We start from the raw sequence: 19,971 nt of genomic DNA on the forward strand, positions 1-19,971 counted from the left end.
AAAAGAGAGTTGGTCGTAGATTACAGCAGAGGCCTCGTGGTATGATTTTCTTCTTATAATACTCCGCCAAGGTGACCATGTGTAGCTCCAAAGACATCGATTTTCTGTAAGTTTTTTCTAATGAGTTCACAGATACCCTCGGGTTGGTATTAGATAAGAACTCATTTGAAGCTGTGACAGAAGAGGTTATTCTTCTTGCGTCCTCCTCCGAGAATGAGAAGACTACACTATTGTCGCGTTGCGTATTCGAGTTGAGGAATGACATTTAGGAAAATCCAGAGATGGTGCACGTGGTTCAGTGGTGGAGTAATCTTCAGTAATTCCAAAACTAAAAGACCACAGCACTCTTTCTGAAACTGGCAACATTGGGTGCACGTCCGGATTATGTTCTATAGCTCCACCTCAAGAAATGCAGATATCACACAAATTTTTTGACAGCACTCCGTGAAGATGATGATAATACGTGATAATTTATTTCATAATATTTAAGCTGGGCACAGTGGTACACAATTTGCAACGTTTTGGGCTAACATAGCCCTTCATCAGGCTGACAAAAAATAAATAAATTGACATATCTGTAAGATGTGCATTAATATTGCTAAAATACCACTTTTGCATAATTTGTATATAACAGTACAATATGAACATGATTTATTCATAAAACAAAGCCATATATAATCTGTTTAAATAGACATGATTAGTTGTACAAGACATAATGACATGTTACGTAATATATACATGATTACATGCTTTTTGACATATAAACAATGCATTAACATCAGGCTGCGGAAAGCCTCATTGTCTAAAAACCTAAATGGCAACATTTCCAGGGCCAGCAATTTTGAAAGGTGCGCATTTAGTGCTATAGTCTGTGGGTGGGTGGCTGGGTATTTGCGCTTTTGTTCATAGACCTGGGGTATAGACATTTATACGCTGAGCTGGGACACAGAAGTGGACGTGCTAGCTGATGGTGCTTTCAAAGGTCCAGGTGCATGGAAGGAGTCATCCGGGCCTGCGTCTTAGACAGGGGATTTGCCAGCATGTAACACAGGGAAAGAGGAGGCAGTGGTGTGACCCGCAGACACTGGTTGTGGACCCACGCTTTTATCCCACCTATTAGGGTGCTTTGATGCCATGTGGCGGATCATGCTGGTGGTGTTGAGGTTGTTAGTGTTCACGGCCCTGCTCATTTTGGTACGGTACAGGTTGCAAATGACAATTCTTTTATCGTCCCGACTATCCTCAAAAAAACACCAGACTGCGGAACACCTACTCCTTGGCAAGAGAGATTGATGCAAGTGGGTGCTCAGGGTAAAAGTTGCGTGCCTGTTTCGTGTGGCCCATCTTCTCCTTTTTGCCACCCCACTGCCTCTTCCAGCCTGTTGTGGTGCTGCGTATACCTCCCCCTCTGTACTGCTGTCCTTGCTCGGCTTGCCACCTTCCCAGGTTGGCTCCTCATCATGAACCTCTTCAGACATTAATTGCCGTTGACTTATTGGCAACTGTGTCTCATCATCATCATGCACCTTGTAAAACACTATGAATGACTGTGGATGTTCCAGAGTTTGGGAATCAGGGCACAAAATCTTCTCATGTCCCTCTTCAAGCAGGCTTGGCGAGAGGCCCAAATTTAGGACTTGCGATGAATACAGCTTCTCAGAATATCCGAGTGTGGGATCACTTGTTTGCCAAGACTCTCAATGGTGGGTGGAAGGAGTATCAGGGTGAGGATTCTGTTGACCAGACGCTTTGCTACTGAGACTGGACTTTGTGGAAGACAAGGTGGTACTTAAACAACTGTAAGCATTATCTGCTGCAATCCAACCGACCACCTGGTTGCATTGGTCTGACTTCGAGAGGGGAGTCCTGTGCCACCCTGCAAACTGGGACATGAAGCCAGGTATCGTGGATGAGTCTGTTTCTTGTGCTCTGGCAACAGACACAGTTTCACAGTGCCCAGGGCCATGGCCTCTGCGTGCACCATCAGCAGCACGGCCACTTTCCTGTCCCTTACTGCTCCCCTTATTAAATGGTATATATGCTTGCAAGTATGTCACACATACAGTAGCTCAGGTTTTGCAAGTGTTTGTGCAAATAAAGTATACAAAATGTCACAGATATTTTTAGGATGTGCACATGTTAAACAAGAGGTATAGCACAAGTAATGTTGCTGCCACCACCGCCTAATAAAAAATGACACTAAATGAATGTCACTGATATTTAGGATGCACACACGTTAAACAGGAGGTATAACACAAGTAATGTCGCTGACACCAGTGGCTAATAAAAAATTACACTGAATTAATGCCACTGATATTTCGGATGGGCAAATTTTATACAGGAGCTGTAGCGCAGGTAATGTTGCTGCCACCAGCAGCAAAAAAATTAGCCTGAATGTCACTGATATTTCGGATATGCAAACATTATGCAGGACATGTAGCGCAGGTAATGTAACTGTCCTCAGCGGACACCGTCTACAGAAAAAGTACACTGGATGTCACAGATTTTTTTCTTAGGCTGCGCACACGTTACACAGGAGATGTAGTGCAGATAATGTCGCTGTCACCAGCGGCAAAAAAAATTACGCTGAATGTCACTGATATTTCAGATGCGCTAACGTTATACAGGAGATGTAGCACAGGTAATGTAACTGTCCGCAGCGGACACCATCTACGGAAAAAGTACACTGGATGTCACAGATATTTTTTAGGCTGCACACATGTTACACAGGAGATGTAGCTCAGATAATGTCAAACAATTGCAAGCTAATTAGCGCAGGTTCCACAAAAAATATATATTGCTGCCACATACAACTATAGTCCTTAAAAGGACTTTTGGGTCTCTTACAAGTTTTAGAAATTAAGTTCAGGTTGCACTAAAAATATATATTGCTGCCACACACAATAGTCCTTAAAAGGACTTTTGGGTCTATGACATGTATGAAAGCTAAAATATTGCTATTTCAATCCTTACACTATCTCTCCCTTCTGGTCTCTAGCTCTTTCTGACTAATACTGAGTCAAACACGTGTCATTGGGTGCTATATAGCACCCAATGACGCGTTCCGGCCAGCCAATCACTGTAATGCCAGAAGCCAACATGGCTTCAGCATTACAGTGAATGGCAGTACTTACCTGCACTTTTATTGGCTGCGTAGCAGCCAACAAACGTGTGGGGAGAAGATTTGAGCATCGTACAGCACATCAATGGTGTGGGCTCAGGATCTATGCCCTGAACCATCGCTTGGGGTTGCCAGCCGTAATAATAATAATAATAATGCTAATAATATTAATCATCTAATATTCTGCAGCACTTTACAATCAGGCGGTTCATGTACAGAGACATAAATAACATAGAAACAGACAAGTCAACAATTAAATCAAGAGGAATGAGGGCCCTGCTTGCAAGACCTTCCAATCGATGAGGAGATGGGGTGGCACAAAATATAACAAGTTCTTGATTTGCACACAATAGGGGAGTGCTTATAAGGCTGAAAGAGCCGATATCTGTAATGTTTCTGATTGCATAGGTTGTGGGTATTTGACGATGGATCATATTCAGAAGAATGCTATTGAATGGGGGTGTGGGGAGACAGGGAACAGATGATAATTAGATCAGGGGAAACAATAGGCTAATCTAAAAAGATATGTTTTTAAGGAACACCTAAAACTGTGGATGTTATGAATTAACCTAATGGAGTAGGGCGTACCAGAGAACTGGTGCGAATTGAGAAAAGTATTGGAGACGGTAATGAGAGATTCGGATTATGGTGGATGTTAGTCGTATATTATTGGCTGTATAGAGAGCACGAGTAGGATGATAGACAGAAATGAGGGAACAAATGTAGGCAGGTGCAATACTGTGAAGATCTCTGTGGGTGAGAGTGAGCACTTTAGATGGAATCCTTTACTGTATGGACAATGACTGGCACAGGGCGGAGGCATCTTAGTAACGGTTAGACAAATATATGAGAATGGCTGCTGCGGTTCAGGATAGATTGGAGAGAGGAGAGTCTGGTGAGAGGAAGACCAATTTGTAATGAGTTGCAGTAATTAGGACAGGAATGGACCAGGGAAACAATGAGCGTTTTTGTTGTTTTCACAGTAAGGGGCATATTCTAGAGATATGTTTGAGGTGTAGGCAGCATGAGAGGGCAAGCGATTTAATATAGGAGGTAAAGAAAGCCAAACATAACACTGAGATAGCAAGAGTGCTGCCTAGGCATGATGGTAGTGCCACACACTGATATGGAGATATCAGGTTTAGGGAGCATTCACACCACCATATAAATGGATCTGCATCTGTTCCGCAAATTTGCGGAACGGGTGCAGACCCATTCATTTCAAAGGGGCCGCAAAAGATGCGGACAGCACACAGTGTGCTGTCCGCATCCGTTGTTCCGTTCCGTGGCCCCGCAAAAAAAAATAGAGCATGTCCTATTCTTGTACGCAAGATAGTGCTGGCCATGTGCGGTCCGCCAAATGCGGAACGCACACGGCCGGTATCCGTGTTTTGCGGTTCCGCAATTTGCGGACCGCAAAACACTTACGGTCGTGTGAATGCTCCCTTAGGTAGGTTAGTAGGCGAAAAAAGCACCAGTAGTTCAGTTTTTGAAAGATTCCGTTTCAGATATGGAGAGGACATGATGTTTGAGAGAGTGGACCGTCACTGTTGTTCTGTAGAACAGCAAGGGTGATATCACAGGAAGAAGTACAGTATATACTGTAGCTGGTTGTTAGAGAGGAGCAAATTGAATCCCATGAAGTGGAATTTGATCCGAATTTCAAGATGAATTTGATTCGCCACAAAGCCGAATTTTGGTGTGCTTCGTGGTAGTGAATCAATTTTACCTGAAATAGTGTAAAAAAAAAAAAAAATCATACTTACCTCCTCTGCGGTCCTGCAGCTCTCTCACCCACTACTTACAAAAAAAAAAATATTACTTTGTGAGAAAGTAATTTGCCACAAAGTAAATTTTTATTTGTAAAATTTTGCAAAGCAGACAAATTGAATTTCCCAATACTTTGCTTTTGCTCATGAGCATAAAGATGATACTGGAAACCTACTGGTACTGGTCTTTCTAATAAGGGCTGTGTAAATTTAACCCTGAGAAACACCAACATCAAGAGGGAAAGTAGGGGTAGTAGAGAAACAATGAAAGAGTGGCCGCATAGATAGGAAGAAAAGGAAGAAAAGCAAGAAAGAACAGTGTCCTTAAGGCCAATAGATTTGGGCATGGTTAACTGTCAGGAGGCCATTGGTCACTTTCATGAGTGCAGTTTCAGTAGAATGTAGGGTGAGAAAACCAGATTGTAATGGATCAAGGAAAACGGAGAGATAGTAGATGAGTTGAGAGTAGACCAGATGCTCCAAGAGGTTAGAGAGGAAGGGATGATTAGAGACAAGTCTGTAGTTAGTTGGGCGGGATGGATCAAAAGAAGGTTTCTTTGTACAGGGAGTGCAGAATTATTAGGCAAATGAGTATTTTGACCACATCATCCTATTTATGCATGTTGTCTTACTCCAAGGTGATGTGCATCTCTGTAATGAGAAGGGGTGTGGTCTAATGACATCAACACCCTATATCAGGTGTGCATAATTATTAGGCAGCTTCCTTTCCTTTGGCAAAATGGGTCAAAAGAAGGACTTGACAGGCTCAGAAAAGTCAAAAATAGTGAGATATCTTGCAGAGGGATGCAGCACTCTTAAAATTGCAAAGCTTCTGAAGTGTGATCATCGAACAATCAAGCGTTTCATTCAAAATAGTCAACAGGGTCGCAAGAAGCGTGTGGAAAAACCAAGGCGCAAAATAACTGCCCATGAACTGAGAAAAGTCAAGCGTGCAGCTGCCAAGATGCCACTTGCCACCAGTTTGGCCATATTCCAGAGCTGCAACATCACTGGAGTGCCCAAAAGCACAAGGTGTGCAATACTCAGAGACATGGCCAAGGTAAGAAAGGCTGAAAGCCGACCACCACTGAACAAGACACACAAGCTGAAACGTCAAGACTGGGCCAAGAAATATCTCAAGACTGATTTTTCTAAGGTTTTATGGACTGATGAAATGAGAGTGAGTCTTGATGGGCCAGATGGATGGGCCCGTGGCTGGATTGGTAAAGGGCAGAGAGCTCCAGTCCGACTCAGACGCCAGCAAGGTGGAGGTGGAGTACTGGTTTGGGCTGGTATCATCAAAGATGAGCTTGTGGGGCCTTTTCGGGTTGAGGATAGAGTCAAGCTCAACTCCCAGTCCTACTGCCAGTTTCTGGAAGACACCTTCTTCAAGCAGTGGTACAGGAAGAAGTCTGCATCCTTCAAGAAAAACATGATTTTCATGCAGGACAATGCTCCATCACACGCGTGGCTGGCAAGTACTCCACAGCGTGGCTGGCAAGAAAGGGTATAAAAGAAGAAAATCTAATGACATGGCCTCCTTGTTCACCTGATCTGAACCCCATTGAGAACCTGTGGTCCATCATCAAATGTGAGATTTACAAGGAGGGAAAACAGTACACCTCTCTGAACAGTGTCTGGGAGGCTGTGGTTGCTGCTGCACGCAATGTTGATGGTGAACAGATCAAAATACTGACAGAATCCATGGATGGCAGGCTTTTGAGTGTCCTTGCAAAGAAAGGTGGCTATATTGGTCACTGATTTGTTTTTGTTTTGTTTTTGAATGTCAGAAATGTATATTTGTGAATGTTGAGATGTTGTATTGGTTTCACTGGTAAAAATAAATAATTGAAATGGGTATATATTTGTTTTTTGTTAAGTTGCCTAATAATTATGCACAGTAATAGTCACCTGCACACGCAGATATCCCCCTAAAATAGCTAAAACTAAAAACAAACTAAAAACTACTTTCAAAAATATTCAGCTTTGATATTAATGAGTTTTTTGGGTTCATTGAGAACATGGTTGTTGTTCAATAATAAAATTAATCCTCAAAAATACAACTTGCCTAATAATTCTGCACTCCCTGTATTTATTATACAGCTGGCACCCTACTTTTGTTTCTGAGTTCAATTATAACTCTGATCCTGGCAGTTTAATTCCTAAGATAACACATCAGTTAGCTTCCTCAGCCCTGTGATAGGCACCATGAAATGCAATTGTTGGGTGCCAAGTATTTGTCATTGCAGCAGTAGGCTTTCTGAAGGCCCCCAAGCCTGCCAAGTCCCAGCCACTATTACATCACTGTTATGAATTCTTAGTAAGAAATTTGCTAGATAAGTCTTGAAAAACAAAATAAAAAACAGATGTAAAAAACAAACAAAAAAACACCATAAATATTTATTTTTACCGTAGATGCAATACTCTTTGTTAGGGTGTGACTCTTAGGGTATAGATATACAGCATAGCCATGAGGAAACTAAAACACAGGCACAATGCAAAAAGCTGTGATATTCTATTAAATTATTGCAAATAGATTGTCTTCAATGTCAAATGCTAATGGTCACACAATAACCCACCAAACTGCCCATCAGCTGCGTCCCCGTCACCCTATGTGGCTGTACCCTTAAAGTTTTGTACAGTCAAAACATCTAAAACATCATATTATGTATATCTTGTAATATCTATATATAATATACCAGGTATAACAGCTGTACATTTTTATTTGTTGGGCTACTAAATACTCATTTTTACATAACATATAGGATAGACTATAGAAAATCGATTTTATTGATTCAGAATGTGTCCTTTTTTTTTTATGAATATGGATTCTGACAAATTGCCAACATGTAAAACTCCTGTAGAAAAGAGACATGCAAAGTGATAAAAAGTTCTCCTTTCCAAAGAAAAAGAAAACTGAGTATCTCAGACCAGCAAACTGCTTTTAAAATTGGCTGATCTAGCTGAGAGGCCTTTGTTGTCTGGGGGGTTACTTTTTCACTATGTAGAATGCCTAGTTGATGTGAGGAATATTGTAAGCCAGTAATAATCAGTTGTAAAAATATATGAACATTAGCACATCTAATATCTGCTGGCATCAGAGAGGCTTAGTTCTCTTTTCCTTTTGAAAGGAAAACTAATTTGCATATCTTTGGGTTTCTGGGAAAAATATTCAAATTATCTTTCTTTCCAAAATACATCAAATTTACTAAATTGCATATATTTTTGTCAGAAACCTTAGAGGAGTGTTTCCTGGCTTACAATATTCCTCACACATAGTAGACACTCTTCATAACTAGAAAAAGTACCCCTCAACCTTGAAAATGGTCTCCCAGTTAGCTAAGACCATTTTTTCTGCTCTGATAAAGGGTTATCACCTGGAGTGAGCAATTTTCTGGTTTGAGACTCAGTTTTCTTTTCCTTTTAGAAGGAGAATCAGTTTGTATATTTCTTTGACAGATGAGCATTATGTGTAGGTCTGTCTCTCTATCTGATTGGTGTAGAATCAGGTTGGATACAAAACAAATATATATTTTTTTCATAATGTTTATTAACCTCTTAAGGACACAGGGCATACAGGTACACCCTGATGTCCTGGTACTTAAGGACACAGGGCGTACCTGTACGCCCTGTGTAGTTCCGATCACAGCCGCGCGGCGGGAGGTGATCAGAACTGGGTGCCTGCTGAAATCAATCCTGTGACCCCCCCCCCCCCGTATTGGCAATCGCTGCAAACCACAGGTCAATTCAGACCTGCAGTTTGCAGTACTTTCGAAAAGTTTCTGATCCCCGCAGTCCGTGACCGCGGAGATCAGAAATTTCAAAATTACCCAAATTTTAAGGTGCGGGGGGTGCTGGGGGTGTGTGCAGGCAGGCGCGCGATCATCCCGTCCGCCTCCTCTCATTTTCATGATGGCCGAGCGGTTATCAAGCAGAGTGTCCGCACTTGCTTGAAATTGAAGACATCTGTGCTGTGATGTCAGCCATTTAACCTCTTCCATGCAGCGGTCCATAGGGACCGCTGTATGGAAGGAGTTAACAGGGTGGGAGTTCACTCCCTCTCCTATCGGGGGCTGCTGTGCCTTTTCAGCCCCCGATGGGAGAGGGAGGCAGCTTCCCTCCCTCCCCATCACCCGTTGCTCTGTTGTCGCAGCGAGTGATGGTTACCATGGCAACCGGACACCTTCACGGGCTACCGGCTGTCCATGGTGCTGATCAGAAGCTGTCCATGGTGCTGATCAGACTTTTGCTAAAGGCAGAAGTCTGATCAAACTATGTAAAGTGAAAATACAGTACTGTACACTATATAGTGTACTGTACTGTATTATACAGACATCAGACCCACTGGATCTTCAAGAACGAAATGGGTCTGGGTAAAAAAAAAAAAACAGTAAAAAAAAAAAGATTTATCACTGATATAAAATGCACTACACATATTAGGTATTGCCGCATCCGTAATAACCAGCTCTATAAAAATGTCACATGCCCTAACCCTCAGGTGATTACCGTTAAAAAATAAAAATAAAAACTGTGTAAAAAAAAGCTATTTTATGTCACCTTGCATCACAAAAAGTGTAATAGCATTGATCAAAAAGTCATATGAACCCCAAAATAGTGCCAATATACACCGTCATCTCATCCCGCAAAAATCATACCCTACCCAAGATAATCGCCCAAAAACTGAAAAAACTATGGCTCTCGGAATATGGAGACACTAAAACATGATTTTTTTTTGTTTTAAAAATGAATTAATTGTGTAAAAAGTACATAAATAAAAAAGTAGATGTATTAGGTATCGCCACATCCGTAATAACTTGGTCTATACAAATACCACATGATCTAACCTGTCAGATGAATGTAAATAACAAAAAATTGAAACGTTGCCAAAACAGCTATTTGCCTCACAAAATGTGTAATATAGAGCAACCAAAAATCATATGTACCCTAGAATAGTACCAACAGAACTGCCACCCTATCCCGTAGTTTCCAAAATGGGGTAACATTTTGGGAGTTTCTACTCTAGGAGTGCATCAGAGGGGCTTCAAATGGGACATGGTGTCAAAAACCAGTCCAGCAAAATCTGACTTCCAAAAACCGTATGTCATTTCTTTCCTTCTGCGCCCTGCCGTGTGCCCGTACAGCAGTTTACGACCACATATGGGGTGTTTCTGTAAACTACAAAATCAGGGCCATAAATATTGTGTTTGTTTGGCTGTTAACCCTTGCTTTGTAACTGGAAAACAAATTATTGAAATGAAAAATCTGCCCCAAAAATCGCCTGGATAAGTAAAAGCATTTTAAAGTTATTCACACATAAAGTGACACTGGTCAGATTTGCAAAAAAAATGCACTGGTCCTTAAAGGGAATCTGTCACGAGTTTTATGGTGTCCTAACGAAGGGCAACATAAATAAGTGACTGATTCTTTTAGCAAAATGCTGGGTCACTTTCTTTAATTGACCCAGTCAATCTGCCAACATCTTGTATTGAAAAGCTCCAGCTGATAATGATGAGTCATGAATATTCATGAGCTCCTGACTCTCCCCGCCCACCTGCTGCTGAGTGACAGTTTGTTACCATATGAATCAGCAGCAGGTGGGCAGGTGGCTATAGCTCTGAATTAAATATACGCTGGACTCAATGACATCACGCTGGACTCAAATCAGCTCATTAGCATGCTGCATCTTTGTGTGTATATGATGAGGTAACCATCTGTCACACCAGTAAGTGAATACATCTAAGGCACTTTTTAGTAGTTAATGATTGTATATAATTAGTTAGATTATAATCAAATATCCACGTGACAGGTTCTATTTAAGGTGAAATATGGCCGTGTCCTTAAGGGGTTAATATGTTTTTGACATTTTTTTGTATTTCAGTTTATTTGGGGTAAACTGTGCAAATAAAAAAACACTTTAACCTGGGGCCATGTCACTGCTGATGCCAGACATTGGTTGTCGCTGTGCATGTGACCAGGTCCATGGAAAGTTAACGGATGGGGATCAATAAATTGAGCCATGGATCCGGGACTGGGGGCAGACTGTCAGGGAGCAGGTGTGCATGGTTTTTCCCACAGATACAGTTGGCTTGGGTACACATTTAAAAAAAAAGAATCAATGAACAAATCCTTTAAATCTTTATTTTTATTTTTTTTCAGAATGGTTTGATATAGTATGTAGGGTGGCTAGGACAATGGTATCAGTTGACTTGGGCATTTTTTTTATCTCTCTATATATATATACAGTACAGACCAAAAGTTTGGACACGCCTTCTCATTCAAAGAGTTTTGTAGATTCACACTAAAGGCATCAAAACTATGAATTAACTCATGTGGAATTATATACATAACAAAAAAGTGTGAAACAACTGGAAATATGTCATATTCTAGGTTCTTCAAAGTAGCCACCTTTTGCTTTGATTACTGCTTTCCACGCTCTTGGCATTCTCTTGATGAGCTTCAAGAGGTAGTCACCTGAAATGGTTTTCACTTCACAGGTGTGCCCTGTCAGGTTTAATAAGTGGGATTTCTTGCCTTATAAATGGGGTTGGGACCATCAGTTGCATTGTGGAGAAGTCAGGTGGATACACAGCTGATAGCCCTACTGAATAGACCGTTAGAATTTGTATTATGGCAAGAAAAAAGCAGCTAAGTAAAGAAAAACGAGTGGCCATCATTACTTTAAGAAATGAAGGTCAGTCAGTCCGAAAAATATACTTTGAAAGTGTCCCCAAGTGCAGTCACAAAAACCATCAAGCGCTACAAAGAAACTGGCTCACATGTGGACCGCCCCAGGAAAGGAAGACCAAGAGTCACCTCTGCTGCGGAGGATAAGTTCATCCGAGTCACAAACCTCAGAAATCGCAGGTTAACAGCAACTCAGATTAGAGACCAGGTCACACAGAGTTCTAGCAGCAGACACATCTCTAGAACAACTGTTAAGAGGAGACTGTGTGAATCAGGCCTTCATGGTAGAATATCTGCTAGGAAACCACTGCTAAGGACAGGCAACAAGCAGAAGAGACTTGTTTGGGCTAAAGAACACAAGGAATGGACATTAGACCAGTGGAAATCTGTGCTTTGGTCTGATGAGTCCAAATTTCAGATCTTTGGTTCCAACCACTGTGTCTTTGTGCGATGCAGAAAAGGTGAACGGATGGACTCTACATGCCTGGTTCCCACCGTGAAGCATGGAGGAGGAGGTGTGATGGTGTTGGGGTGCTTTGCTGGTGACACTGTTGGGGATTTATTCAAAATTGAAGGCATACTGAACCAGCATGGCTACCACAGCATCTTGCAGCGGCATGCTATTCCATTTAGTTAGACCATCATTTATTTTTCAACAGGACAATGACCCCAAACACACCTCCAGGCTGTGTAAGGGCTATTTGACCATGGAGGAGAGTGATGGGGTGCTGCTCCAGATGACCTGTCCTACACAGTCACCGGACCTCAACCCAATCGGGATGGTTTGGGGTGAGCTGGACCGCAGAGTGAAGGCAAAAGGGCCATCAAGTGCTAAGCATCTCGGGGAACTCCTTCAAACTGTTGGAAGACCATTTGAGGTGACTACCTCTTGAAGCTCATCAATAAAATGCCAAGAGTGTGCAAAGCAGTAATCAAAGCAAAAGGTGGCTACTTTGAAGAACCTAGAACATGACATATTTTCAGTTGTTTCACACTTTTTTGTTATGTATATAATTCCACATGTGTTAATTCATAGTTTTGATGCCTTCAGTGTGAATCTACAATTTTCATAGTCATGAAAATAAAGAAAACTCTTTGAATGAGAAGGTGTGTCCAAACTTTTGGTCTGTACTGTATATATATACATTTTTATTATTATTTTTAAATATATCTTTGATACACATTGGGGGACATTTATTAAAACATCACACCTTGAGTCTTTTAAGAGCAGGTGAATTGTTTTACCTGATTATGGGCCAGACGAAGCACTGAGGTGCGAAACAGCCGTCGCCTAACTCAGCTTGAGCACTTGTGTATGTTGTCCGCTCTCTACCAGGAATAAAGGAATTGTTTCTGAAAGCATCGGTGAGTGCCGTCCGTTTGTCTCTTGTATGTGCAATATTATTGAAGCAGTAACTGCCTGGTTACACGTTGGACAGAGCACCACCGGCAGCAGCGATGCCGCATATATATTCCTGCTAAGTACCCCGGTGACGAGTGTGTCGACATAAGGGATTCATTATTGGTCAAGTGCAGTGCCACTCTTTTCTTTACTACAATCGCAATTTATTAAAACTGGCTTTCCCACATGCCAGTCTTAATTCCCTGTGCTGGAGTAAGATGAGCCTATACCTATAAGTTATAACTTATGTCAGTTTCTGGAGCAAGTTATGGTAAATCTGGCAGTTGGTGGAACCCCCCTTCCCCCCCACAAATTATGGCACAAAGGAGGAGGTGTGTTAAACCTGCACTGTACATTAACTGGACTTTAGTTTAAAGTTCAAGCTTAATATACCTTTGGGGTAAATGCCCATAGCAACCAATCATATTCCACCTTTTATTTTCCAAAGTAGCTCTAAAATAAAAGCTGGAATCTGATTGGTAGCTATGGGCAACTAAGCCAGTTCTAATTTACACCAGTTTGATAAATCACCCCACACATGTGTACAGCGAATGGTCATGATAGAGTTAAATACTACTGTATAAAGACATACAGTATTGATAGTCATTAAGGGGATAAAAAGGCCTGATAGCTGCCAATGATAAGCATGTAGGCACTAAAGACAAGTGGTCTGTCATATGTTTGATTGTATGAACATTATTGTTATTATTTTTAATAAAAAGTATAATAAAATTATCATGGTTCCTTGTGAATTTTCTAGGATAGCAGTAAAAAAATGCATCCATCTTTAGTGCGGCAAGCCCCATTATCCGAGACTAAAGCGAGTAATTACCTGCTCATAATGTATCCCGGCTTATGTTCATTAAAATGAATACACATGACCTGCTTGAAAATGACACAACTCATTAGATGTTCTCATGGGTAAGAGAACATTGTGGTATCAGCATTATCTCATTTAATAGAGAAAAAACATTATTTTAGTAGTTGTTTTGTCAGAGTTCTCTCATGACCTTTTCTTTAGTACACTTAAAATAGGAAATACTCGGAATTACTGATTTTTCCAATGTTTTGCTACCAACCCCTAAAATTAACAATGTCCCTTACAAACTCAGCCAAGCAACAATGAATATGATTGGTCAGAGTCCTAATTATTACTATTATTTATTTGACAGCGCTGTTAATTCCATGGTGCTGTACATCAATATAGGGTTACATATACATAATATAAAAATACAGTAAACAGGAAACTATTTACACACTGGTGCAAAGGGAGAAAATACCCTGTCCGCAAGAGCTTACAATCTACAAGTGAAGGGGAGGAACATACTGTAGTAGGTGGTGGTAAAGACTGCTCATATGGATGCCCAATGCATGTGGTAGGATTTCATGCGGAAGAGTGTTTTCAGGTTACTTTGGAAGGTTTGGATGATAGGGAAAAGTCTGATGTGCTGGGATAGAGAGTTCCAGTTTAGGGGAGAGGTGCATCAGAAATCTTGTAGTCAATTGTGAGAACAACAGAGGATAGGAGAGCAGAGAATGAGATCCTGCGAGGATCAGTGATTATGTGTGGGGATGTATTGAGACAGCAGGTCAGAGATGTAAGGTGGGGACTGGTTGTGGATGGTCCTATATGTAGTTGTTAGTATTTGAAACTGAATTCAAGAGGTGTATAAAACGGGAAGCAGAGTTGAGTATAGTTTAGAGGGGAGTGAGATGGGAGGCCACAGAGGAGAATGTTGCAGTAGTCAAGGCGGGTGATGAGGGCATGAATTAACTGCATCTAAAAAAATTTAGACTCATTCAAACACAACCTAAGGCCTCTTTCACACGACAGTATGTCCATTTCAGTGTTTTGCGGTCCGTTTTTCACGGATCCGTTGTTCCGTTTTTTGCTTCCGTTGTGGTTCCGTTTCCGTTCCGTTGTTCCGTTCCGTTTTTCCGTATGGCAAATACAGTATACAGTAATTTCATATTAAAAATTGGGCTGGGCATAACATTTTCAATAGATGGTTCCGCAAAAAACGGAACGGATACGGAAGACATACGGATGCATTTCCGTATGCATTCCGTTTTTTTGCGGACCCATAGACTTTAATGGAGCCACGGAACGTGATTTGCGGCCAAATATAGGACATGTTCTATCTTTAAACGGAACGGAAAAACGGAAATACGGAAACGGAATGCACACGGAGTACATTCCGTTTTTTTTGCGGAACCATTGAAATGAATGGTTCCGTATACGGACCGTATACGGACCGCAAAAAACGGCCCGCAAAACGGAAAAAAAAAAACGGTCGTGTGAAAGAGGCCTAAGGCTGAGTTCACACGGGCGAGATTTCCGCGCGGGTGCAATGCGGGAGGTGAACGCATACATGAGCATTGTTTTTCACGCATCAGTTCTGCGTTGCGTGAAAATCGCAGCATGTTCTATATTCAGCGTTTTTCACGCAAAAAATGCATTGCATGCGCAAGCAAGTGCAGGTGCGATGCGTTTTTTACTGATGGTTGCTAAGAGATGTTGTTTGTAAACCTTCAGTTTTTTTATCACGCGCGTGAAAAACTGCATCAAAACGCATAGCACCCGCGCGGAAAAACCTGAACAACTAAACGCAATCGCAGACAAAACTGACTGAACTTGCTTGCAAAATAGTTTGAGTTTCCATGAACGCACCCTGAACGCATCCTGAGCCAATCCGTCACGCCCGTGTGAACCCAGCCTAACTCTTTAGACTTATTCACTTCAAAGTGCAAGTGCTTATCTAATGCAAAATCTTGGATGTCTGTGATACAGTGGTTGTAGCTCAGCCACACAGTAGCTATTTTCATTCTTAAAACAGGCATAGTTACAATGACAAGTAACACCTCAGTGTAGATAACACAGGATCCCCCATTCACAATAGACAATATCACATCTTATTAGCTCCGTCCTGACCTCCGAGCAGGCTACAAAGCATGTCTAGAAAATTATCCTGTAGAAGTTGCAGGCTTCATAGCTATCAGATGCCTTCTGTTTTACACAGCACAAACCTTTAAGTAATTGCCGTCATTGGCAATAACCCCAATCACAGAGATTTAACCCCCTCAATTGTGACCAGAGCATCTGAGAGTTTCTTATCTGGGATTGCTGTACTTTTAGGGCCCTAAGGCATCTTTCACACGGGCGTCATGTTTTTTGGCCGGATGCGTTCAGGATACGTTCAGTGAAAAGCTTGCGAGTGCTGTAATTTTACTATGCGATTGCGTCGCGTTTCACGCGCGTGTGGCATGCGTTTTTCACGCGCGTGAAAAAAAACTGATCCATCCACTAGATTCACCTGTAATGCAAAGACAATATAAATAGCCCCAGCATGCAGTGTTTTGTTGGACAGCTCCATTTTTTTGGTGGAGTGGTTTTTGTGTGGTTGATGTGTGTCTTTTTTATTGGATTATCCTTTGCAGGATGTCCACTTTCACCCTGTCATCAACTGACCATGTCTTTTTGCAGTGGCTGGTGTCCTGTTGTTTTGGGGAGCAGCCAAAAATGATTGAGGAGGAGCCGCGAAGGAAGCGTATGTGGGTGCATCCTATACTTTCGCAGCGGGCCAGCAAAGGACTCTTTTTTGGCTTGTACGCTGAGCTCCGTGCGCACCCTCCAAAGTTCTTCAATTATAGCTGAAAAATCCAATACATGAATGTATGTTTACAGATTGTGAATAACAAATTTAAAATGTATGGATCTTTTGTGGCTAATGATGTTTTCCACAAATCATAAATCTATATTGTATTGTGTGTGTTTGTGCAAAATAAACACCAAAGTTAACAATTATAAACTTGAAAAATAAAAGTGTTTTATTGCACACTATATTCCAATATACTCTGGCTTTTCAAAAAAATAAATAAACAGTAAACAAATATAAATTATAAATTTACATAACGTCTTGATGGCGACGAGGCTCCCTGATAATGAGGGGCAGAAATTTGTTGCTGCGAATGAGGCTTGGAGTAGTGACTAGGCCCAGGTTGAGTGGACGATGGGCCCTGATATTGTGGTCCACTAAATTGTGTCTGGGAAGGGGGCCCAGAGTATTGGCTTGGGCCAGGTTGGCTGGATGATGGGCCCTGATATTGTGGTCCATGAAATTGTGTCTGGGAAGGGGGTCCAGAGTATTGGCTTGGGCCAGGTTGGCTGGACAATGGGCCCTGCTGACTGTAACTGGGTTCCCCCTGATACTGTGGCACATATGGGGCATATGGTGGGCCATAGGGATCCCTTTGGGGCGGAAATTGTTGGGGGCCCTGTGAGGGCTGACTACCTGCGGGGTGGTGGGGGCTAAATATGTTGCCATGACAGCGCAGGCTTTCGAGCGCATCAAACATTTCGGTCGGCTCTTTTTGGGCGATTAGCTACCTCCAGAACTATTTCTAATGCAGTTCTGGTTCGCAGTAGTCGTTCAGGAGGTAGCTGACGCATAAAATGGGCCAGACTACGGGCAAACATGTCGTGATGATCCTCCTGCTGTGCTCTAGATAAATAATCTAGAACTTGTAAATTGATGTTAGATTTGGCAGGAGGCATTGCCCGTCGTCTGGCCCTGCTGGGTAGAGCCAGAGGGGAGGTGGGGGACTCGCCACCAGATGCTGCAGGAGGCCTTGATGTTGCTGTGCTGGGTCCTGGTCCACTTTCAGGCTGGGCTGATGTGGTGTCCTCCTCACATGCACCTGATTGGTGCGGGCCCGACTCATCAGCTTCCTCCTCTAGGTTGTCTTCAGTTCTAAAAACATTAGAAAATTTATAAACATATGTGGAAATTTCAATACTTTAGTTACATTATAAGTACAGATGTAGCAGGAATAACACACACACTCTTTAACTTGAATGTCAATAATAATCATGTTATCTTTAAGCAAAATGGCGCGATAAGCTATTGCATAATGCATTTATTAGCATTTAGTTAGCATCACATGTCACATAAAGCATGTGTATTTACCCTGCTACATCTGTAACCTATATGTCCATACCATAAATACAACTCAAATGACCATTTCAGTTTGACTATAAAATGGACTTACGGACGCAGCTCCATAACATCACGCAGGAACAACAGCTGCTCCCTGAAAAGATAGGGCCTTTTCTTGGGGGGACCAGCCCCGCTCCGCCCACGATGTTTCATTTCTTTGCGGAACTGGTCCCTGCAGCTCCGCCAACGATTCTTGACCTCTTCAACTGGTAATACAAAGACATGAAAGGAACAGGTATCAATATCTACATCTATTCATAAAAAATAGTCAATTAACGCCTATATACTAGGAACAATAACGTATAACTACGCCTATATACTAGGAACAATAACGTATAACTACGCCTATATACTAGGGAGTACTGAAAGGCTCAAACATGTATACATTGTGTACTTACTTAAATTCCTTCTACTTGGGCCTTGTGTCTTCTCCTAGATTGGGGCAAAAAGATCCTGGGTAATTTCAGTCCAGGCAGCATCCTTTTTGTAGCGGTACTGGTACTCCGCAGCCCGAAGATCCCAGATGCAGGGCCTCTCCTGCACCAGGACAATCAGCTTTTCTACGTCAATGACGTGTGGTGTTTTTGGCATTTTTGCGCAAGGGCTGAAAAGTTTAGGCAGCAAACTTTCTCCCTCTTCTCAGACACCAAACTGACGCAGACAGACGCAGACAGATGCTGAAAAACGCCTACTTCCTGTCTTTAAATTCACTGAGTGTTGCTTTTTTACAAGCGTGAAAAACGCAACGCAACGCATGGTATCCGGATGTATTGCGTTTTTCTGGCAGCCCCATTCACTTCTATGGGGCCTGCGTCGCGTGAAAAACGCACAATATAGAGCATGCTGCGATTTTCACTCAACGCACAAGTGATGTGTGAAAATCACCGCTCATGTGCACAGCCCCATAGAAATGAATGGGTCAGGATTCAGTGCGGGTGCCACGCGTTCACTTCACGCTTCGCACCCGCACGGAAAACTCGCTCGTGTGAAAGGGGCCTAAGAGCTCCACCGCAACAAGATCAAGGGAGTCATGAATTTGCTGTGACAGCTTCAGGCCTTCTGAATCCTCCGAAGCCTGCCACTGCTATGTTCCTATGCCACAACACTAACAGACAATGCATTACAATACACAATATATTGTAATGCATTGTAGAGGGGTTCACACCCCCAAAAGTTGAAGTCTCATACTGGGACAAAAATAAAAACATAGTAAAATAAAAGTGTTTAAAAAAAAAAAAGTTTCAAGTAACAAAAAACACCCTTTCCCCTCTTTAAGCCATATACAATAAAAAATAAAAATAAACATCTGTAATGACCTGCTATATAAAAATATCACATGATCTACCACATCAGATGAATACCATAAAACAAAATACTAATTGTGTCAAAAAGCTATTTTTTGTCACCTTGTCTTACAAAAAGCGTAATAGGGAGTGATTAAAAAGTACTTTGTACTCCAAAACTAGTACCATCCCACAAAAAATTAGCCCCCACACAAGATGATCAGATGAAAAATGTAAAAAGAATATGGTTCTCAGAATAGGCAACACTAAAACAGTTTTTTTTTTTTCAAAAATGCTTTGTGTAAAAGTAATTAAAACATAAAAAAACGATATACAATTGGTATCTCTGTAACTACACTGACCAGAAGCTTCCCAAAAATCTAAATAAAAGTGATCAAAAGTTGTATGTATCCTAAAATAGTACTAATGTGAGTGGCAACTCATCCCACAAAAATAAATAAATAAATAAGTCTTCACAAGCTCTTTTTTGAGAAAAATAAAATGTATGGTTGTCAGAAAAGGGTTGTACTGGTACACTGAGGCTCTTCAATACCAACATGGCGCCCATAAACCAATCTATCAAATTCTGTGCTGCAAAAGCCAAAAGTGATATTTCCCTTCTGAACCCTCAGTGTAATCAAACAGCAAGCAAAATATTCTGTGGCTTTAAAACCCTCACTCCACTCCTCAATAAATACCTTAAGGGATGCAGTTT

This window comes from Bufo gargarizans, chromosome 9, assembly GCF_014858855.1.
Source record: "Bufo gargarizans isolate SCDJY-AF-19 chromosome 9, ASM1485885v1, whole genome shotgun sequence".
Lineage (NCBI taxonomy): Eukaryota > Metazoa > Chordata > Amphibia > Anura > Bufonidae > Bufo > Bufo gargarizans.